Source organism: Ceratotherium simum, chromosome 30 (genome assembly GCF_057802395.1).
Source record: "Ceratotherium simum simum isolate JZ-2026a chromosome 30, ASM5780239v1, whole genome shotgun sequence".
Classification (NCBI taxonomy): Eukaryota; Metazoa; Chordata; class Mammalia; order Perissodactyla; family Rhinocerotidae; genus Ceratotherium; species Ceratotherium simum.
Genome location: NC_141929.1, coordinates 25505045 through 25530205, shown reverse-complemented (window position 1 = coordinate 25530205; position 25161 = coordinate 25505045). Strand labels below are relative to the sequence as shown.

Here is a 25161-nt window from a genome sequence, read left to right as displayed (position 1 = left end):
ATTTGTATATTTTGGATAACAGTACTTTTTCAGATATGTCTTTTGCAAATATTTTCTCCCAGTCTGTGGCTTCTCTTCTCATCTCCTGACATTATTTTTCACAGAACAGAAAATTTTAATTTTAATAAAGTCTAGCTTATCAATTATTTCTTTCATGGGTCATGCTTTGTTACTGTATCTTAAAAATCACCACCATACTCAAGGTCATCTAGGTTTCCTCCCATGTTATCTTCTAGGAGTTTTATAGTTTTGTATTTTACATGTAAATCTGTGATACATTTGAGTTAATTTTTGTAAAGAGTGTAAGATCTGTGTCTAGATTCATTTTTTGCATGTGATTGTCTAGTTGGTCCAGTGCTATTTGTTGAAGAGACTATCTTTGCTCCATTGTATTGCTTTTGCTCCTTTGTCAAAGATCAGTTGGCTCTATTTATGTGGGTCTATTTCTGGGCTCTCTATTCTGTTCCATTGATCTCTTTGTCTATTCTTTCACCAATATTGCACTATCTTGACTATTGTTGCTTTATTGTATGTCTTGAGGTTGGGTAGTGTCAGTGTACAACTTTGTTCTTCTATAAATATGTGTTGACTATTCTGGATCTTTTACCACTCCATATAAACTTTAGAATCAGTTTGTCAGTATCCACAAAATAACTTGCTTGGATTTGATTGAGATTGCATTAAATCTATAGATCTAGTTGAGAAGAACTGACATCTTGACAATATTGGGTCTTCCTATCCATGAACATGGAATATCTCCGCATTTATTTAGGTCTTCTTTGATTTTTTTCATAATATTTACTGAATGTAAGGTAATGTTTCTTGGTGTTATGAGGAATAAAATTATTAAACAGACATTGTCTTTGCTCTCAAATTGACTAAAGACTGATGGAGGTGATAGAGAGGTATATCATAAAATGCTTCCACATACTAGATTATTGATTAATTGTTGAAACAAAGCTGCTAAAAAGGATTTACACTAACTTAATGAATTAGAATATTAGTTGCATAAATGAATGAAAGCCTACGCACTTACTCTGAACCTGATACCAAGGGATAATTTTGTTTTTTTTTAATGAAGTTTTCCTTAAGAGATTTTTCTCAACTTCAAGATGTGGTCATTCATTTAACAAACACTGATTGAGCACCTACTATGTGCAAGAAATATACAAGGTGCTTGAAGTATACCTAAATAAGGCACGAAATTACCCCTTTCCTCATGGAACTTATGAGGACAGAGGCAAATATTAACTATGATAAATAAATAATACACATAGTAAATTAGAAAGTGATATGTGCTATAAAAAAATTAAAGCTACTAAGGAGGATCAGGTTGTTCTGGGAGTTAGGTTGCAAATTAAATAGGGAGATTAGGATAGACTTCATTGAAAATGTAATATCTATAGCCAGGCTAACTAAGAAAAAAGACAGAGGACATAAATCACTAATATCAGAAACGGAAGAGGTGGCATCACTACCAAACCTATGGACATTAGAAGGACAATAAAGGAATAATATAAACAACTCTTTGCCCAAAGATTTAATAAACTAGATGAAATAGGCTTATAAATATTAAAGAAATTGTATCAATTATTAATAAGCCCCCCAAAACAGAAAGCACCAGACTCAGATGGATTCACCGATGAATTATACTAAACATTTAAGGAAGAAATTATACCAATTCTCTACAATCTCTTTCAGAGGATAGAAGCAAAATGAATACTTCTTAACTCATTCTATGAAGTCAGCATTACTGTAATACCAAAACAAGACAAAGACATTATAAGAAAAGAAAACTACATACCAATATCTCTCATGAACATAGATGTAAAAATCTTGAATAGAGGGCCAGCCCAGTGGCATAGTAGTTAAGTTCACGCACTCTGCTTCAGCAGCCCAGGGTTCACTGTTTCGGATCCCAGGTGTGGACATACACACTGCTCATCAAGCTACGCTGCGCAGCATCCCACATACCAAGTAGAGGAAGACTGGCACAGATGTTAGCTCGGGGACCATCTTCCTCACCAAAAAAAAAAAAAAAAATCCTCAATAAAATATTAGCAAATCGAATCCAACAATGTATAAAAAGAATTATATATTATGACCAAGTGGGATTTATCCCAGGTGTGCAAGGCTTATTCAACATTCAAAACTCAATTAATCTAATCCATCACATCAACAGGTTAAAAAAATCACATGATCATATCAATAGACGCAAAAAAGCATTTGATAAAATCTGTTCATGATAAAACCTCTCAGTAACCTAGTGATAGAGGGGAACTTCCTCAACTTGATAAAAAAATAACCACAGAAAAACCTTACAGCTAACAACATACTTAATGTGAGAAACTTGAAGCTTTCCCTCTAAGATCAAATACAAGGCAAAGATATCCTCTTTCATCACTCCTTTTCCAGATTATACTGGAAGTTCTAGCTAAGGCAACAGGGAAGAAAAGAAAATACATGTTATTGTTATTAGAAAGGAAGAAATAAAACTATCTTTATAGATGATGTGATTGTCTACTTAGAAAATAAAAATGAATGAATGAATTAAAGAATTAGAAAAAGGTAAGTATCGTTAAGAGTGGCATAGACAAATTGCTCATGATTTAGTAGAAAGAATAATTACTTTCTATTGGAATAACAGGGAAGATTTCCTAGAAGAGAGGGTACTTGATTTGTGCTTTGAAGGATCTATACAACCTAGGTTAAGAGGCAGATAAGCTAGCTGTTGAGCAAAGAAACTGTGGTCATAAAGAACAAGGCACATACAAAGAGGAAGCTGCTAAAGGTGGACCATAGATGGCCCTGAAAACTAATTTAATATGTCAATCTGATGAATGTTTTTCCACGTGTGCTTTTTGTGAGGTACAGTGCTCAGCAAGACACTTAGAGTATGGCTAATTAACATTTCATTGTGTTGATGAAAGTGATCTTCATTGCTTTACGGATATATTTTCACCCCACGATGGTATATCTTTTGTTTTTAAGGTCTTCCTTTATTGGAGAAATGTAATATATAAATACATATTATATGATACTGATTTTTTTGAAGTGAGTATTATTAATATGAGTGACATAGTTTGATTTCAGAAAACAAAGATTTGTAAAGCTGACCAGTGGGAGTGCATTTGTGATATAAATAGACTCCAAAATATTATTCTCTGAGTGAAAAGAGTTATTTTTGCCCAGTGGTAAAGTGTAGATTCCATTTTTTTGGATCCTGTTGGTAACCACATACAATGTTTTCAGTCCTGCTTCTAAAGGAAGAAAGTTGTTATTTTCCTACATTCAGAGAACATGCTGATCAAGCTGATGTTCAAGTACAACCCTCTTTATATTTGTGGTTGTAAGCTGGAGCGCTGGTTTCCAAGGATGTGTGCAATACTTGCGAATGAAAGAAAGCAAATAAAATGAGGTCATAAAAAAGGATGAAAACTTTATCTCCAAAGGGTCTTGTTTCAAAGTTGGGATGGTTTTTCCACTAAGAGACATGATAGATTCTTCTAACACTCTAGTCTTTATTAGACAATTAGAACTGGAGGGGTCATTGGAAAATCACTGGTTGAGCATTCTTCATATGGAATAAAAGAAAAGAACAGTTCAAAAAAAATGACACATCGGGGGCCGGTCGATGGCGTAGCAAAGTGGACGCGCTCTGCCTCGCCGGCCCGAGGTTCGGACCCCGGGCAGGCACTGATGCACGACTAGTCAAGCCATGCTATGGTGGCGTCCCATATAAAGTAGAGGAAGATGGGCACAGATGTTAGCCCATTGCCAATCTTCCTCAGCAAAAAAAAAAGAAAGAAGAGGATTGGCATTGGATGTTAGCTCAGGGCTAATCTTCCTCACCAAAAAACAAACAAACAAAAAGATGACACCTCAGAGAATATGTTAGTATTAGAGCTGGAAAAAGAAATAATAGAACATTATCTTTGAAGAATGAAGCAATTAACAGGAAATGAGAAGAAGGTACTTGTTCCATGGATGCCAGGCAAAAAGAATCTTGAGAAATTCTGAGGCTAAGTGTTTCAGGATTAAGATCATGAAAAGAATTTGGGTGCCAAATATTTTAGGGGCAAACCAAATGTAATTTTTTTAAAGCTTTATAAAAGTATACTTACATGCATCAAAATTCACCGATTATAGGTGTATAGTTTGATGAGTTCTGGTCAGTGAATAGAGCCATGCAACCACTAACAAAATCAGGTTTTAGAACACTTCCATCATTCCCTAAAATTGCCTCATGCCACTTTTCAATCGATCCTTGGTTCAAGAGAACCACATATTTTCTTCTGTGCTTTAGTTTTGCCTTTGTAGAACTTTCATATAAATAGAATCAAAGAATATATAGTCTTTTGTGTCTGGTGTCTTTCACATCATATTTTTGAGATTTATCCACATTATTAAATTACCAAGAGTTTGTACATTTTTATTACTGAGTCGTATCCCATTGTATGAACATACCACATTTTATTTATCCATTTTCCAGTTGATAACTATTAGCTTCTTTACATTTTTTGGCAATTATAAATAATGCTGCTATAAACATTTGCATACATGTCTTTGTGTGGAGGTGTTTTTATTTCTCTATAGTGTAGATACTTAGGCTGGAAATTGTTGGCTTTCATACTAGGAAGTTTTAAGAATGAAACCAAACTAATTTCCTAAGTGGCAGTACCATTTTGAATGCCCACACTCATTATAATGAAGGCATCAGTTCTACATTCTCACCAACACTTAAATTGTCAGTCCTTTTAATTCTGTTTATTCTAACAGTTCTATAGTGATATTACATTTTCTATTTAATGTACATTTCCCTCATGACCAACAATATTGAACATCTTTTCCTGTTCTTGTTGGCTTTATTCTTGGTGAAATATCTTTTATCCATCTTTATTTATTTCTCAAATTGGATTATTCTCTTATTATTGAGTTGTAAGAGTTCTTTATATATTCTACATTCAAGTCCTCTGTCAGATATATTTTTTTCTCAGTCGATGGGTTACCTTTACCTTTCTTTTTTAATTGTGTGTTTACATCAGCAAAAGCTTTAACTTTGATGAAGTCTGAATTTTTCTCTTAAGATTTGTACTTTTTGTTTCCAATTCAAGAAATGCTAGGTTAACCCAAAATCACTAATATTTTCTCCTAAAAATTTTACATTTTTTTGCTCTTCTATTTACAGCTATATCCCATTTTGAATTAATTTTTGTATATGGCTTGATTAAAGTGTCAAAATTTATCTCCATATGGACATTCAGTTATTTCAAGACCATTTATTGAAAAGACTATCACTTATCCATTTATTATTTTGACATTTTTGTGTGAGACTGTTTCTGGACTCACAATTCTGTTCCATTGATCTACCTGCTGTCATTGTGCCAATACAATAATGTTTTGATTACCGTAGCTTTATAGTAAAACTTCAAATCAGGAATGGTAGTCTTCCAACATTGTTCTTCTTTTTATTTAAATTATTTTGACTATTCTAGGTCCTTTGAATTTTCATGTCAATTTTAGAATCAGATTCTCAATTTGATTTTAAAATCCTGCTGGCATTTTGATTGTGATTGCTTTGACTTTATAGATTCAAAAGAAGAGTTGTCCTTTTAACACTGTTAAATCTTTCCTTCTAGGAACATGGTATATCACTCCATTAATTTAGGTCTTCTTTAATTTCTCTCATTCCTATATTTGTAGTTTCAGTATACAAGTTTGGCATACCTTTATTAAATTTATTACTAAATATTTTATTTACATTTTTGATTTGTAGTTGTGCTTTTATTGATTGATGTGATTGTGTGCTTTTATTGATTGTGATTGTGTTTTATAACTTTATTTTAACTTTCATTTTCAGATTGCTTACTAATTAGTTTTTGAACATTGATATTGTATGCTGTGGGTATGTGTATATGCAAATGTCATATGTGTATTTACACACACACTTTTTCTTAAGGTGACTCCAATTAATTACCCCAATTTGTGATCACTGATAGAAAGTCTTGGGCAAATAATTGACTGAATGCAAGCATTATGTTATTTGAGGTGACTATTATAACATGAAGTACTATTAAAACTATAAAGAATGCATTACAAAATAGAGACACGTACTTTTTTTAGTTTTTGTTAAATACATAAAACTCTAGTAATTCTTTAACATTTTGTTTTTGGTTTTTTTTTTTTTTTTTTTTAGTGAGAACACAAGTTCTACTATCTTGGCAAATTTCAATTATACAATACAGTCTGATCAACTATGGTCACCATGTTATTATTAGATAAACAGATCTTATTCATCTTTTTTTTTTTTTCCAGAAGATTTTCCCTGAGCTAACATCTGTTGCCAATCCTCCTGCATTTTGTATGTGAGCCACTGTCACAGCATGGCCACTGATAGATGAGTGATGTAGGTCCACACCCAGGAACTGAACCCAGGCCACCAAAGTGGAGCATGGCAAACTTAACCACTAGGCCACTGGGGCTGCCCCATTATTCATCTCTTTTTAATAACAAAATGTTTATTTTGCAAAGAATCTAACAAAGTCAACATGCAATTTTAGATCTGGAATATATTCATAAGGCAGATGAAAGACAAAAGTATAAGATAAAGGAATAAGACCTATCTCGGATGACTATGGAATGTCCAGAAATTATTTTTGAGTGAAAAAAGCAGCATAATGTAAATAGCACAATGCTACTGTCGTAAAACTGAAAAATGTAAAATTGAAAAACTTCATGTATATATGGGTTTATGTGATATAAACCTCTACAGAGTTTTATGTCAATGAGGAAAATATGTACTAAAATATGTACTAAATGATACATGGGGAAACAAGGCAGGAGCACAACTAGGAGAAAATAAGAAAAAAAAGGAACTTAAAATAGGTAAGTTAATAAAATTGTGTATTTATGTAATACAAGCATGCTTTTCTACATAAATTAAAATACAAGAAATGCTTATAATGATGGCCACTATTTATATATTCTTCATTATTTCCTGGGAGCATGCTTCCAAATTCCATTCAATCCTTACCCAGGTTCCAGGACATGCTGTCATTATCCTCATTTAACAAATGAGGAAATGAAGGTTAAGAGCACTTCATTCACTTGTCAAAGTTCACACAGCTGGAAAGTGGTCGAGTTGAGAGTTATACCCAAGCAGCCTGACTATGGCTTATTTTCTTTCCCAATGTTATACCAATATTTCTTTTTTTTTTTCCCCAGCTTTATTGAAGTTTATTTGACAAACAAATTTGTAAGATATTTCAATCATACAAAGTGATGATTTGATACGTAAACATTGTGAAAAGATTCCCATCTTCGAGCTAAAACATGCATCACCTCCCATTTTTATCTTTTGTGTGTATGTGAGAACATTTAAGTTCTACTCTTAGCAAATTTTAATTACACAACACAGTATTATTAACTATAGTCACCTTGCTATATATTAGACCCTCAGAAATTATTCAGCCTACAACTGAAAGTTTTGACCCGTTACCAACCTCTCCCCATTTCCACCACACCCCATCCCCTGGCAGACACATATCTACCCTCTGTTTCTATGAATCCAACTTCTTAATTTTAGATTCCAAATATGTGATACCATGCACTATTTATCTTTGTCTCTTTGCCTTATTTCACATAGCATAATACCCTCCAGATACATCCACGTTGTTGCAAACAACAGGAATTCCTTATTTTCTAAGACTGAATAATATTCCATTGTGTGTGTGTGTGTGTATGTATATATGTATTTTCTTGATTGGTTCTTCCATTGATGGACACTAAGCTTGTTTCCAAACCTTGGCTATTTTGAATAATGCTTCAATAAACATAGGAGTACAGATATCTCTACGAGATAATGGTTTTGTTTCCTATGGGAGAATATCCAGAAGTGCCATTATTTTCCATATACTGTTCTCCATAGTGGCTATATGATTTTACATTCCCACCAACAGTATCCAAGTGTTCTCTTTTTCACAATTTGCCAGCATTTATTACCTCTTTTCTTTTTTGCCATAGACGTCCTAACAGGTGTGAAGTGATATCTCACTGGGGTTTTGATTTGCATTTCCCTGATTAGTAATGTTGAGCACTTTTCATGTTCCTGTTGGCCATTTGTATGTTTTCTTTGGAAAAATGTCTATTCAGGTCCTTTGCCCATTTTTAAATTGATTTATTTGTTTGTTTTTGCTATTGAGTTGTATGAGTTTCTTATATATTGATATGCTAAAATTCATATTTTAGAAAGAAGTTTTTATTGAGCAGGTAGATAGTGGAATATCATAGGTTAGAAATAAGGGCTAGTATGGATAGTTAGATTAATACAATTCCAGAAGAAATAGAGAAATATAAAGTATCACCTGAAGAACTGATACTAAAGAGAAAAATAAAATACGATTTTAAGAGATATTAAGATGGGAGTGACGTCAGCATTGTGGCAGAGTGAGCTTCCCCCATTGAACTCTCCCCCTCTAAGACACAACAAAAAGGACATTCATATTCCAACAGAAGCTATTCACACAACACAGGGGACGTCTGAGGCACCCTGGCAGCCATACACCAGAGGACTGAGGTGCTGGAATCCCCAGAGTAAGTGGAAGGAGGTAAGAGGAGCTCCATTCCTTCCCCAAGGACTGCGACCCAGAGACTGAGACCACGTGGCTCTCAGAGGAGGGAGGGGGTGGCTCGCCACATGAAAACCAGTGCTCTCCAAGACCCCTCACAGCCCAAGGAGATCCCCCTATGGAGGGAGCAGAACTGTTGAGAGGGTAATTTCAACAAGCTAGCCCCTCAGGTGACCAGAGAGCAACAGCAAGGCGAGAAACCTCTGAGATAGGGGAGGCAAAAGTAAGTGTCCATCCCCGAACTGGCACTTCAGCACAGTGGCACTTCAGCTCAGCCCCATCTCCAGAGGCAGTGGCCCCCAGGCACCAGGGTCCCACCAGCAGGGGCAGCGTGACCATGCCCCACCCCCACAGGCATCAGCCCCCAGGTGCCCAGACCCAACCAGCAGCGGGACGAGCCTGCACCCCCGCACCAGAGGCAGTAGCATCTCAGTACCCACCACACCACAGCCATGGCCCCAGCTACCCCACAGTCCAGCCAGCTGGACCAAGCCATGGCCCCAGCTTCCCCGGCTCCTTCCGCTGGACCGTGCCCCACCCCCAGCTCCTTCGGCTTGACTGCCCCCTCCTTCTTGGGCTCCAGCTGCTTTGGCTTGGCCTGTGCTCAGGCTCCAGCTGACTTGGCACCAGCAACTTCCGTCCACTGCACTCTAGTTCCAGCTTCTTCAGCCCAGCGGTGCTCCAGCTCCTTTTTCTTCAGCCCAGCACACTCCAGTTCCAGCTTCTTTGGCCCAACGGCCCTTCAGCTGCAGCTGCTTCAACCCACCTGCACCCAAGAACCAGCTGCTTCAGCCTAGCTGCGCTCCAGCTGTTCCCATGCTTCTGCCCCAGCAGCCTCCACTCAGCCACAGCACAGATGAGCCAGGGGCTGATGAGAGTGCCCGCGGATTGAGGTGGTCCAGAATACACAGGCCTTGACCCCTACTCAGCGGCAGCAAGAGGAAACTGTGACCATATATTTTCACTATGAGGAAAAGTAAGCCAACACAGACAGGCACCATACAAAAATATATTAGATCTCCAGACCAAAAGGAAAATGACAAGCACCCAGAAGTCTACCCGGAAAGCACAGAAATGTATATTCTTAATGACAGAGAATTTAAAATAGCCATCATAAAAAAGCTTAATGAAATACAAGAAAACACAGACAGAGATTTCAATGAAATCAGGAGTTTCTTCACAAAAGAGATTGAAACTATTAAAAAAAAAATCAGAAATCTTGGAGACAAAAAACACAATAGAGGAGATAAAGACAAATCTGGAGTCCTTAAGCATCAGAGCTGACAATATGGAGGAAAGAATTAGCAATATTGAGGACAGCAATGCAGAAATGCTCCAGATGGAGGAGGAAAGAGAACTAAGACTAAAAAGAAATGAAGAAACTCTGCGAGAAATATCCGACTCAATTAGGAAATCCAACATAAGAATTATAGGTATTCCAGAGGGAGAAGAGAGGGAAAAAGGAACAGAGAACTTGTTCAAAGAAACAATATCTGAGAACTTCCCAAACCTGGGGAAAGAACTGGAAATACCAGTGAATGAAATCAATAGATCTCCTAAATATATCACTATGAAGAGACCCTCTCCAAGGCATATAGTAGTAAAGCTGGCAAAAGTCAATGACAAAGAAAAAATATTAAGGGCAGCTAGACAAAAAAAAAATAACATACAAAGGATTTCCTATCAGGCTTGCAGCCAATTTCTCTACAGAAACTTTACAGGCTAGGAGAGAGTGGAACAATATATTCAAAATTCTGGAGGACAAAAGCTTTCTGCCAAGAATACTCTATCCAGCAAAAATATCCTTCATATATGATGGAGAAATGATAACTATCCCAGATAAAAAAAAGCTAAGGGAGTTCTTTGCCACAAGACACCCATTATAAGAAGTGCTCAAGAAGGCCCTCATCCCTGAGGAAAAAAAGTGAAAGGGGATTCAAAGTTTTGAACAAGGAGGAAAATAGGTAGACAAAACCAGAAAAATTGCAGTCCTCTATCAAAACAGATTAGCAAACACTTAATTATAAAACCAAAGATCAAGGGAAGGTAAGCACCAAGAATAAATATAACCTCATCATGTTAAACACGAACTCACAACACAAGAAGGAATAAGATGTGACAACAATAATGTAGAAGGGAAAGAGGAAGGGGATTGAATTGACTTAGTCTAAGAGAATAAGAGGCCATCAAAAAATAGACTATCACATCCACGAGATTTTTCGTATAAACCTCATGGTAACCACTAACCAAATAATCATAACAGAATGACACATGATAAAGAAAGAGAAAACTAAGACAACCCCCATACAGAACTACCAAACTAAATTTGCAGTCTGAAACACATGGGATGAGAAAGAAAAGCAATGCAAAAGAACTGGAAAAAGAGCGATAAAATAACAACAACAAGCCCCCATACATCAATACTTACCCTAAATGTAAATGGACTGAACTCTCCAATCAAAAGACACAGAGTGGTGGGATGGATTAAAAAACAAGACCCAACAATATGCTGCCTCCAGGAAACACATCTCAGCTCTAAAGCCAAGCACAGGCTCAGAGTGAAAGGATGGAAGACAACACTCCAAGCCAATGGCAAACAAAGGAAAGCAGGTGTTGCCATACTTATGTCAGACAAAGTAGACTTCAAGATAAAACAGGTAATGAGAGACAAAAAGGGGCAATATATAATGATAAAAGGGACACTGCACCAAGAGGATATATCACTTTTAAATATATATGTACCCAATAGAGGAGGATCAAGGTACAAAAAACGACTATTAACAAACCTAGAAGGAGATATTAACAACAACACAATAATAGTAGGGGATCTTAACACCCCACTCTCAACAATGGACAGATCATCCAGACAGAAAATAAATAAGGAAATAATGGACCTAAATGAAAAACTAGATGAGATGGACTTAATAGACATACACAGAGCACTCTATCCAAGCACAGCAGATTACACATTCTTCTCAAGTGCACATGGAACATTCTCAAGAATAGACCATATGTTGGGAAACAAGGCATGTTTATATAAATTTAAGAAGATTGAAATCATAACAAGCATCTTTTCAGACCATAATGCCATGAAGTTAGAAATAAACTACAAGGAAAAAGCGGGAAAGTGACAAAGCTGTGGAGACTCAACAACATGCTACTAAACAACCAATGGATCATTGAGGAAATTAAAGGAGAAATCAAAGCATATCTGGAGACAAATGAAAATGAAAATACGCTGTACCAACTCACATGGGATACAGCAAAAGCAGTTCTGAGAGGGAAACTCATAGCAATACAGGCCCACCTTAACAAACAAGAAAAACCCCAAATAAGCAACGTCCAACTATGCCTAACAGAATTAGAAAAGGAACAAACAAAGCCTAAAGTCAGCAAAAGAAGAGAAATAATAAAAATCAGAGCAGAAATAAGTGAAATTGAAATTTAAAAAACAGTAGAAAGGATCAATGAAACAAAGAGCTGGTTCTTGGAGAAGATAAACAAAGTTGACAAACCCTTAGCCAAACTCACCAAGAAAAAAAGAGAGAAGTCTCAAATAAATAAAATTAGAAATGAAAAGAGAGAAATTACAACAGATAACACAGAAATACAAAATATTATAAGAGAATACTATGAAAAACTGTATGCCAACAAATTGGACAATCTAGAAGAAATGGATAAATTCTTGAACTCACACAACCTCCCAAAACTGAATCAAGAAGAAATAGAGTACCTGAATAGACCAATCACAAGTAAAGAGATTGAAACAGCAATCAAAATCCTTCCCAAAAATACAAGTCCAGGACCAGATGGCTTCTCTGGTGAATTTTACCAAACATTCAAAGAAGACTTAATACCTATCCTTCTCAAACTATTCCAAACAATAGAGAAAGATGGAACACTTCCCAATGCATTCTACGAGGCCAACATCACTCTGATACCAAAACCAGGCAAAGACAATACTAAGATGGAAAACTACAGACCAATATCCTTGATGAACATAGATGCAAAAATCCTCAAAAAAATATTGGCAAACCGAATACAGCAATACATTAAAAAGATCATACACCATGATCAAGTGGGATTTATACCAGGGACACAGGGATGGTTCAACATCCAAAAATCAATCAATGTGATACACCACATTAATGATACGAGGAATAAAAATCATATGATCATCTCAATAGATGCAGAGAAGGCTTTTGACAAGATCCAACATCCATTTATGATAAAAAACTCTCAAGAAAATGGATATAGAAGGAAAGTACCTCAACATAATAAAGGCCATATATGACAAATCCACAGCCAACATCATACTCAATGGGGAAAAACTGAAAACCATTCCTCTGAAAACAGGGACAAGACAAGGGTGCCCACTCTTGCCACTCTTATTCAACACAGTACTGGATGTTCTGGCCAGAGCAATTAGGCAAGGAAAAGGAATAAAAGGAATCCAAATAGGCAACGAAGAAGTGAAACTCTTGCTGTTTGCAGATGACATGATCTTATATATAGAAAAGCCTAAAGAATCCATTGGTGGGCCGGCCCTGTGGCTTGGTGGTTAAGTGCGCGCGCTGCGATGCTGGCGGCCCGGGTTCGGGTCCCGGGTGCGCATCGAGGCACCACTTCTCTGTCCATCCTGAGGCTGAGTCCCACATGCAGCAACTGGAAGGGTGTGCAGCTGTGACATACAACTATCTACTGGGGCTTTGGGGGCAAAAAATAAATAAAAAAAAAATCTTTAAAAAAAAGAATCCATTGGAAAACTATAAGAAATAATCAACAACTACAGCCAAGCGGTAGGGTACAAAATCAACTTACAGAAATAAGTTGCATTTCTATATACCAACAACGAACTAACAGAAAGAGAACTCAAGAAGACAATCCCATTTACAATTGCAATAAAAAGAATAAAGTATCTAGGAGTAAATTTAACCAAGGAAGTGAAAGACCTATACAATGAAAACTATAAGATATTATTGAACAAAATCAATGATGACATAAAGAAATGGAAAAAGATTCCATGCACTTGGATTGGAAGAATAAACATAGTTAAATGTCCATACTACCTAAAACAATCTACAGATTCAATATAATGCCAATCAGAATCCCAAAGACTTTCTTCACAGAAATAGAACAAAGAACACTAACATTCATATGGGGCAAAAAAAGACCCCATATGGCTAAAGCAATCCTGAAAAAGAAGAACAAGGCTGGAGGCATCACAATCCCTGACTTCAAAACATACTACAAAGCGATAGTAATTAAAACAGCATGGTACTGGTACAAAAACAGACACAGAGATGAATGGAACAGAATTGAAAGTCCAGAAATAAAATCTCATATTTATGGGCAGCTAATATTTGACAAAGGAGCTAAGGACATACAGTGGAGAAAGGAAAGTCTCTTCAATAAATGGTGCTGGGAATACTGGAGAGCCACTTGCAAAAGAATGGAAATAGACCACCTTCTTTCACCATACACAAAAATTAATTCAAAATGGATCAAAGACCTGAAGGTGAGACCTGAAACTATAAAACTACTGGAGGAAAATATAGGTAGTACACTACTTGCCATCAGCCATAAAGAGATCTTTCTGAATTCCATGTTTACTCAGACAAGGGAAACAAAAGAAAAAATAAGCAAGTGGGACTTCATCAGATTAAAGAGCTTCTAGAAGGCAAATGAAACCAGGATCAAAATGAATAGGGAACCCACCAGCTGGAAAAAAAATATTTGCAAACCATATATCTGACAAGGGATTAATTTCCATCATATATAAAGAACTCGCCAACTGAATAACAAAAAAACAAAAACTTAATCAAAAAATGGGCAGAGAAAATGAACAGAGACTTCTCCAAAGAAGATATACAGATGGCCAATAGGCACATGAAAAGATGCTCAACATCACTAGTCATCATGGAAATGTAAATCAAAACCACACTAAGATATTATCTTACACCCATTAGAATGGCTATAATCACCAAGACAAAAAGCAACAAATGGTGGAGAGGCTGTGGAGAGATGGGAACCCTAATCCACTGCTGGTGGGAAGGCAAACTGGTCCAGCCTCTATGGAAAACAGCATGGAGAGTCCTCAAAAAATTAAAAATAGAAATACCTTATGATCCAACTATCCCACTACTGGGAATCTACCCAACGAACCTGAAATCAACAATCCAAAGAGGCTTATGCACCCTTATGTTCATCGCAGCATTATTCACTATAGCCAAGACATGGAAGTAATCCAAGTGTCCCTCGACTGCTGACTGGATATAGAAGACGTGGTATATATATACCATGGAATACTACTCAGCCATAAAAAAGACAAAATCATTCCATTTGCAACAACATGGATGGGCATAGACGGTATTATGTTAAGTGAAATAAGCCAGAAAGAGAAAGACAAACAGTGCATGATTTCACTCATATGTGGAAGATAAAGCAATACATGGACAGATAAAACTGTTTGGTGGTCACCAGGGCCTAGGGGGATGGGGGATGGGCACAAGGGGTGGAGGGATACACTTATATGGTGACTGATAAACAATAAGGTACAACAAAAATTTCACAATAAAATAAATAAATAAAAACCAAAAAATAAATAAATTAACGAAGAGATATTATGATGTAATAATTGATTTGGAAGTAGGAGAGAGATGTTAAGGATGACTTTTAGGATTCTAATTTGAATAACTGATTGTATTGAAATATCAAAACATGATATAGAGAAAATCTGGGAGGAGGAAAAACTTTGGAAACTATTTTGGTGGGGTGGGTAGAGGGTGTTTAGTGAATTCAGTTTTGTCTTGTCAAATTCGAGCTGCCAATGGGATATGTGTTTGATGATATCCACTGCACAGTTGAAGGTAAGTTCCTGAGGCATCAGATAGATTGTGGTGTCAATTTCCAGGTCATCAGCATAGAGAAAGCAGTTAAAAGCATAGGCAGGGATATACGCTGAACAAATAGCAAGGTCAAAAACCTAGAAAACACTACCAAACGTTAGACCTGGGGGAAAACTCAATGAAGACATAGAAGACCGTGTCTAAATGTTAGGAGGAGAACAGAGAGATACTTTTACCACAAGAACAGATGAAGAGTTTTAAGATGAGGAATAATTAAGTCTAGTCACTATGGTCAACTCAGCTGACTTCAGATATCTCTTTTATGCAACAAATCTGCAGTTATACTAGATAAAATGCATTTTTAAAATACCCAATCAATCTTGAAAGCAAGAAAACTTGTCTCCAGGGGACTAGAACTTAGAAGAAACTAAAATTTAAGATGTAAGGAAATTTGGAACAAAGAAAAATTACTGAATGTCTTCAAAAGAAAACTACACATTGTTTAAACACACTCTTCTATGCAGTCTGATCCTAACCTTTCATTGCCTTTGAGCTATTTTACAATTCTGTAAATTGTAGAAAACTTAAAGCAATGCAAAATAACTTTTGTCAATAGACTTGCAAGTATATTCTTTCAGTGGAGTCAAATTGACTTCCCTCATCTCATGGAAAAAGCTAGTTTTGCATTCCCATGCAAATTCATGCCAATATTTCTGTTAAAAAACAAAATTCAACTGAGTATATTTGAAGATTTGACTGACTTTATTGAACGATTCATGAATTGCGCAGCATTCCATCTAGCAAGTAGAGAGGAGCTCCAAAGTGCTATAGAAAGGGAAAAGTTTTAAAAGGCAGGACAAGGAAGTTATAAAAAGAAAAAAAAAGATTATTTCAGACTAGATCATTTTCCTTTGGGGAGTAGAATGGGCCCATGTGACAGGTTACCTCATTGGTGCTGACCAGAAAATTCCTGACTGACTGGTTAAGACTACATTTCTGGGGGAGGTAGAAACTGCAGCTAGGTTAGGTATTAAGCCAAGGTTTGTTTGCATGGCCTAGCCTAAGTGACTCCATTTTGGGCCTGTGGTTTTCTTTTTAACATTTCTTTATTCTACATAAGTGTTTTCTTCTTTAACTTCTCCTTTGAACCTGTTGTAACATCTGCCAGGTTCACTCATTAAACAATGAGTTAAATAAAATATTTCACACGTTATTTTATATCTGTATGAAAATTGTAATTTTACCTTTTTTTAATAAAATAATTATCCTTTTACAAAGGTGATAGAGAATGCAATAGGAACAGCCAAAATGTTATGGAGCTACATACTCTTTAGGGACTGGGGTATTAATTTCTCTTCAAGGATAGGAGAGCAGATTCAGATCCATATATGACAGGAGAGGAGGAACCTCAGAAGTTTCTTCCATCCATACAAAGAGACTCTGAAGAACTCAAACACTGGTCGTGCTTGTGGCAAAAAAACTAGATAATAGCTGGTGCTGTGGGTGGAAAAAGAGATCAGTGTTTAGGAAAAAGAATCTAAGTTTGCTCCGTAAAAGGTCGTGGATTTTTCATGCCCATTTACTATGTGGTGTTAGGGATCTCAGTGGAGATTAACATAAAATCTCTTTCAAAATGTGAAAACTCTTGCAATGACAAACGTGAAACCACTGTATGGGAATGTATCCATGCCCCCAGGGAAGAGTTCCTCTGAAACCTTATAGACAAAAATTACTAGCTACTGCAACAATCATTGAACTTCACACCCCAAAATTAATGATGATGCAGCAACCTCAAAGAGATTTTATTTCTTTGAATATTTCAAAAATATTTTTTTTTTCTGAAAAGAAGCAGAACTCTTAAGGCAAGAACAAATTTCTGTGAGGGATAAAATGGATTTCTAAATGTAGAAATGTCTTTAGAAATGAAAATGGTTACTGGAAAAAATCAATAGCAATATTAAATACTAGGTTAAAGATGAATAAAGAGAGAATTAATGAATTGAAGAAATCACTCAAAAGAAGGAAAGAAAGAAATGTGGAAACATGAAAGAGAAATTGGGAAGTGGAAAAGAGAATGAGATAATTGAAGGAGAGCAGAATTTGCCATCCCAAAATATGCCTCTTTGGCATAAGGATTATTTTAGGCTGGTTTTTTTTTTTTATTTATTTGTTTTTCTGAAGAAGATTTGCCCTGAGCTAACATCTGTGCCAAGCTTCCTCTATTTTGTATGTGGGTTGCCACCACAGCATGGCCCCCAACAAGTGGTGTAGGCCCGCTCCTGGGAACCGTGCCTGGGTAGGCAAAGCAGAGGGCACAGAACTTAACCACTAGGTCACCGGGCCACCCCTAGGCTGGTTATTTTAGAAGCAGCAAACACAGGAGAAGATCTGAAAAGCCATAGAAGTTACCAGTTTGTAAGAGACATTTACATTTATAAGAGAAATCTCCATTTGGAAGAGTGTCTCCCTCTCTGTACCAGGAAGAGGAGGATGACTAAATTCTAGAAACTCTTATCAATGGAGAAGGCAGTGACTTAATTCTGCATAACAATATTACCTTTGTTCACTGTCCTTTTCCTGGTAATCTCTCATATTTGGCTCCCTCTCATCAATATCTTCTTTTGTCGTTAGGTGAAGATGGTATTTAAGGTGGTGGCTTGGGCAATTTAGGGGAGTTACGGAATTTTCCTGAGTATCTTCCGTGTATACAAGAAGTACATATGTTACTAAACTTTGGTTTGTTTTTCTCCTGTTAATCTGCCTTTTATTACAAGTCTATCAGCCAAGAACCTAGATGAGTAGAGGAAAAATTATTTTTCCTCCCCTACATAATCTTAAATTTTCTTGGAGGATTTCATATACAGCGCAAAGGCAATAACAGAAAAGAAAAGAGAAGAATTTTACAACATTTTAAGGACAGAAATATAACCTTAGATTGAAGAAACATACCAGATTCCACGTAACATAAATAAAAATAAACACATACCTGGACATTGCATGAGCCCCACAGCAAAATCTCAAAGACAAAGAGCTAAGTCTTAAACTTAAACTCCTATCCTTAAAATAAGGGCTTACAAGTATCTATTTGATTGAAAGTATAAAATAATATATAGAATTCAGGCTAATTTTTACAAAGTTTACCTTATTTTTCTTGGCCTATTTTAAATTGAAGGAAAATACTTATTGCCTTTGCTTTTCAAAGGGTTTGAGAGTTTATAGTTGATAATTAAGAGAATATGAACCAAAATTGTGCGGCCTCTGAGTAATAATAATACATAGAGAGTTGAAAAGAAAAATAATTATGAAAATAGGAGACGAGGGAAAGAGTTAAGATGGCAGGTTAAATAATAATTAGAAACTGGATATCTGTTATAACTAAACTAAAGATTGAATCTTGATGTTTTTCATTTTCTATTAAAAATGAAGTTTATGAGTTCATCAGGAAAGAGTAACAATATAGTCCAGAAGAAGAATTTGTCCTGAAGAAGTTCATGTAAGAATCAACGAACAGTGTAATCATTGATATGCTAGACTATAATATTTGCCAAATGTATAAAGATCCTTTTCTTATATTCTCTTGTGGTCACCCAGAACATAATATCAAACCAAAATTTTGAGTGACAATTCATGGGATAGCAGATAGGGGGAGAACGGAAGGGGTAGATGAATTCAGGTATGGCCTTCTCTGGTTATCTTTTTTAATGAAGAGATAAAGTTGAGGTCTCTTGAAGAGTGGAGGATATTTAAAAATTGATAATATTCCCTAGGCTGGCTAATTCTCCACTCAGAAAATATTTGAATTATAAGGGGGGGAAAAAACCTTAAAAATAGTTGTTTTCTTAAAAAATGCAAAAATTTGTGTCCTTGTATTTTTAATGTATTTCTATCAAAGCATATTTGAAATTATGTACCACCATCTACAAACATTTCTTGCAAGTAGTTGTAATATTTTATATCACAAATTGCTAGGTGCATTTTTCAGTTTGAGATGGGGAAGCTTGGTTTCAATGCCTTTTAATTTTCTGCAGATTCATACAACATTGTTCCCCATTTCATTGAATAGTGTCAAAAACAGAGTAAGAAGAGACCCAAGTTATTTTCTTAATACATGAAAGAAATTTCTAGGCTCAGGGATTTGGGAGACATTTGGAGATAATTACTAGGTCGCCTGAGTCAAGAAGCAAACTCTTCTAAGTGAAATGTATTGCTCTATTAAAAAATCTACACGCTCTGCCTGACAAGTGAAGTGAGCTGTTGGATGTAGAGAGAAAAGGTATGCTAATTTAATTATCTTGAGCACTAAATACCCAGTGGCAAAACTATCACATCTTGATTTTAAAATTAACCTATTTTAAACCAGGAGGCATTATGATGGCTTGAGAGTGAGATTTGGGGTAAGAAAAACCTGGATTTTAATCCCGGCTCCACCAGACACATTGGATCAAGTTATTTTATCAATAAAATAAGGATAAAAGACTTACCATGAAGTGTTACTAGAGTTAAATGAAATAGAAAATTAAAAGAGCCTCCGACTTTTTGTGGGCCCATTGTTACTGTATTTTTTAGAAACATCGTTTATGTTTATGTTCCCGTCTACCTTAAATGAACATCTTCAGCTCCATCCTGCTTTGTAAATTCTCTCAAACTGTTCCTCTTCCTTTCCTCTCTGGTGCTACTGTAATTTTTTTAAGCTTTCCTTTTCACTCCCTAGGAGTATTCCAATGCCCTCCTAAATTACTAGCCTTACTCTGGATTTCTTCTCTCTCTTCTCATTTCCTCATTCCAGGATTGAATTAATCTTTCTAAATTTACACCACTATAATAAAGGGTTCCGCATATTTATAACTCTTCACTGTTGCCTGCTCTTCACTGTTTGCCTTATTGTGGCCGATTCTTCTCATTCTAGCTCCTAACACTCTCCTCACAGCTTTAGTAAAATCACCAGCCATTTTTAAAAACATCATATGCTCTTTTATAACTTACCAACTTTGTGCATTCCTGAGCCACTGTCTTTCTCCAACAGTAAACTCATTATCTAAAGCTGGGTTTAATTGTAACATTCTCCTTGAATCATCCTCAGGTATTCACACTCACATACAACTCAGTATGTCTGACAACCTTATGCAGCAGATATATATAATTTATGATGGCACTTAGCACATGTATAGTCCTCTACCTATTGGAATGAAACCCTTGATGTCAGGAAATGTAACTATTCATGTTTCTGTCCTAGGATTTGGAATATAGTACACAATCATTAAATGTCTGCTGTGTGTAGGGGAGGAAGAAATTTTCCTCTGCCCTTGTAGTTTCTTCCAGCTGGTTTAAGAATTAAATTGACATGCAAGAAAATAACAGGAGGAAATCCAACAAGTTTAATAACATGTTTACATGGGAGAAACCCAAGAAAACTGAATAACTTGCCAAAATGGCCAAAGCCACCACCTTAAATATCATCGTCAGCTAAAGACAAAAGAAGATTTTGAGGGTAGTGGTTTGGGACATCAAAAGGAAGGAAGTCAATTCACACGGAGATGGAAAAGCAAATGTTTAGTGAACAAATATTTGCCATGCCTTGCAGAGACACGATGGGACAGGGAGAGGACTTTGATCAAATGGGCCTTGCTAGATTCCTCCCTGTCTACCACACCTAGTTCATATTATACTACGGTGATAGCTCCTTCCTGGAACAGGCCTTCTGTCTTAAATTCTTTTAAGCAGTTACAGGGAAGGTCAATGTTTCTTCCTGTGTCTTTTGTTCTTAAAACTAATCAAGCCAGGGGCCGGCCCGGTGGTGCAAGCGGTTAAGTGAGCGCACTCTGCTACAAAGGTCCAGGGTTCGCCTGTTTGGATCCCGGGCGCTCACTGACACACCGCTTGGCAAAGCCATGCTGTGGCGGCATCCCATATAAAGTGGAGGAAGATGGGCATGGATGTTAGCCCAGGGCCAGTCTTCCTCAGCAAAAAAAGAGGAGGATTGGCAGAAGTTAGCTCAGGGCCGATCTTCCTCACCAAAAACAAAATAAATAATCAAGGCAAAGAGACACATTTTGGGGTAGTAAATTCTGCTCCCCTAAATGTGCAAGGGATGAACTGAAAGCCAGTTAAGACAATATATACTTTTACTTGACTGTGATATTGCTAGTTTAGGGGAAATATATATTTACAAAGTTCTCTGTAAACGAAGAGTAAAAATTGGGCAATTGGTTCTGTTCTTAGTATTGCTTTCCCAAAGTCTACTGAGTGTAATGTTTGAGGAGTTATCCCAGCCCTCTAGGTCTGGGCTGCAATGACACTGCCACTCAAGGAAAAATTCCTTAGAAAGGGGAACTGTGTGAAACAGACTCCACGGGAGAGTCAGCCTGCTTTGTAGATGACCCCAAAGTCCCATAATAATTTCAGCTCACCTGGAAGCTCAGAGTTCAAAACTGAATGAATGTTTTGCCAAAGGTCAGGAAGTCTTCAGAATCAGCTTCTAAAATCTAAATCTCAGCTGTCTAGAAAAAACTGAATAAAGATTCATTTTAATTAGGTGGCAGTATTTCCATTCCACAGAGGTCTATGGCATTAATTAAAGCCATGACTGTAGGTTTCTCTCTCAGCTTTGAAATTTTAACAGTTTGACTGGGTTTGACTTGGACTGAAATGAAACTTTCCGAAGGGCCTTTTTTTTTTTTTTTTTTTTTTTTTTTTTTTATTGCAGTAACATTGGTTTATAACATTGCAAAAATTTCAGGTGTACATCATTGTACTTCTATTTCTGCATGGACTACATCATGTTCACCACCAAAATACTAATTACAACCCATCACCCCACACATGTACCGAATTATCCCTTTCACCCTCCTACCTCCCCCCTTCCCCTCTGGTAACCACCAATCCAACCTCTGTCCCTATGTGTTTGTTTATTGTTGTTATTATCTACTACTTAATGAAGGAAATCATACGGTATTTGACCTTCTCCCTCTGACTTATTTCACTTTGCATTATACCCTCAATGTCCATCCATGTTGTCACAAATGGCTGGATTTCGTCGTTTCTTATGGCTGAGTAGTATTCCATTGTGTATATATACCACAGCTTCTTTATCCATTCGTCCCTTGATGGGCACTTAGGTTGCTTCCAAGTCTTGGCTATTGTGAATAAGGCTGCAATGAACACAGGGGTGCATGTACCTTTGCAAATTGGTGTTTTCAAGTTCTTTGGATAAATACCCAACAGTGGAATAGGTGGATCATATGGTAGTTCTATCGTTGATTTTTTGAGGAATCTCCGTACTGTTTTCCATAGTGGCTGCACCAGTTTGCACTCCCACCAGCAGTGTATGAGAGTTCCCCGAAGGGCCTTTTTTAATCTCCATAATTCCAAATTTCAGTCCTACAAAATCTGTAACATGAAGACATAACATTTATTTTGAACTTTGAATAGCATTTTATACCGATCTCACATGTACAAATACCTTAATGGGCTTTGCAAGTTTGGAGCTAGATAACCATCACTTTTTCTGACAAGTCTACTTTTATCTGGTTGGTTATTTTGATGTCAGTAGTTCTGTGATCCTATAGCATTTGGTGCTCACTCTCTCTTCTCTATACTAAAGCTCTTAATTGTTCCAGAAAGTCAGCTTTTTTAGCTCAAAATTGGTTGCTAATATGTTAACCCATGAACATTTAGTTAAACATACAGAGTACAGATTTACTTCCTGATTTCTTATTGATTTAAGTCAATTTCTTTCCCATTTGGTAGTGCTTCGAGTCAGGGCTGGCCAGAGGCAAAATTTTGAAGTAGGTTAAGTTGCTTTTAGCTACATCCAGCTTTCTCTAAGCGTCTATGTAGGAGGTGAATCTTTCGAACTGGAAATGATCCTGTATAAAAAGAAGGCCCTTTCTTTCCTGTCTAGAGGAAATGGAAGGGAAATGGCCACCAATGTCAGATGCATCCTACGGATTCTGTTACATATTTTAACAATGCCTGCAAGAGTTCTTTATTGAGAAATGTTTGGATGTAGAAATATTAGGGAAGCAAAACTCAAGCTGCATATTTTGCATGCTTGGATGATTGCCTCTGTGATGAGATGGTACTAAAGCAGGGCATTCACAATCAATAGGAAATTCTCAGTGCCCAACAGGAGACGACAATCTAGTGAGCCAGATAGGTTCAGAAACTTGTAAATGGCCTTGCAATGCATCAAATGCAATTGTAACGGTGCGAACAGAATGCCATGGGAACATAGAACACAAAGTGCTTCTACACCACTGTGAGGAACTTGGAGATAAGTTTTGAAGAAATTCTCAAAGTTTCCAGGAAAGGCAAAGAGAGGGGATAGAACTCTCCATGAAGAGAAGGAACGGCAGTAAATCCTATAAGTTCCTGGTGTGTACAAGGCATAGTTAGTCTGTCTGTGTGACAGGAGAAGTATTCAGGGAAGGTGAAGCCAGCAGTACTGGTTCAGGGTCAGATTAGAAATGATGAATGTCTTGTGCTAGGCATAATTAAGTTTGACTTTATAGGCAATAGGGAGTTAAAAGTGGTTCTGAGCAGACAAGTGACATCATAAACTCTGTTTTATTGAAGTTAACCAACAGGAGATATGACGCATAATAGAGGATATAGAGATGAAGTGAGACTTTTTAAGAGTTAATTCTGAGATTGAATTGTGTGGACTTGATAAAGTGTGTGTGTGTGTGTGTATATGTATGTGTGTGTATGGGGGAAGGTAGCACAAAGAGAGAATTAAAACTTAGTTTGGGATCCCCAGAGGCTGACTCAGATACAAAACATCAAGTGCAAGTAGTTTATTTGGGAGGTAATTCCAGGAAAACACTGAATGGGGATTGGGAAATGACAGAAGGAAGCAAAGGCAACTAATATAGGTTTCCTTATCAAGCTAGCTAACATGGCAGGTGACTGAAACTTACTCCTGTTGGGAGACTCTGGGAAACTATATCAATAACATAAGTCAGTTACCTTAACTGGGAGGTGAGGGAGATGAAATACTTATATAGGAACTCATTTCTGTCATTGTCCACCATTGGGGAGTGTTAATTTAGCAGTCTTTTTGCACTTCTACATGCCATGATTTGGAGTCTTCCAGCAAAGAGAGATAGGTATTAACAGTTGGAAAGTGGCTGGAGGACATTTTAGTGGTGAGGTCCCAGGTGTATAGCTAGGGCACCAAAAATATCTACAAAACCTAAGATGGTTAAACTAGTATCTTCCAGTTTTGATGTGGATCTTTCTTTTTTTTTTATCCTTGTCTCTAGCTCAGCAGTGTCATCAATATGTATTTCCATTTCATGCTAATCCTCTGTGCTCTTATACCTGTTGCTTCTTTGTACAAGGATTTTTTTTTCATTGAAATCACAATATTTTTTCAATTAAAGTTCAGTCATTTAAATTAGTCTTCATTAACTGTATTCCTATAGTTCTAACTCTATGTAGATTTCATCTTCTGTGACAACTCTGATTGGTAGCTGCTTCTTGGAACATCACGATAAGAAGGATTCTGACGCTGCATCTGGACTTGGAGAAAAGAGAGCCATGGGTAGAGATGGAGTGGGGTGAAACACAAGACAAGTATTTGCTATGTTACATTAGCAATCTATGTTTCCTTACAAAATTTTTTCTGCCCAGGCTTGAGATCAAGAATAAGATCTTACAATTCTCTATGTATCCAGTGGCTAGGA

At 36.7% G+C, this 25161-nt stretch overlaps 1 long non-coding RNA gene across 1 annotated transcript in view; it reads right to left on the bottom strand.

The window, feature by feature from the left end:
- Positions 1-25161, bottom strand: part of LOC147913123 (uncharacterized) — a 115799-nt gene that overhangs the window by 2636 nt on the left and 88002 nt on the right. The window contains exon 2 of the long non-coding RNA XR_015549161.1: positions 1805-2016. This is a non-coding gene — a long non-coding RNA (uncharacterized LOC147913123). The remainder of the gene's footprint in view (positions 1-1804; positions 2017-25161) is intronic.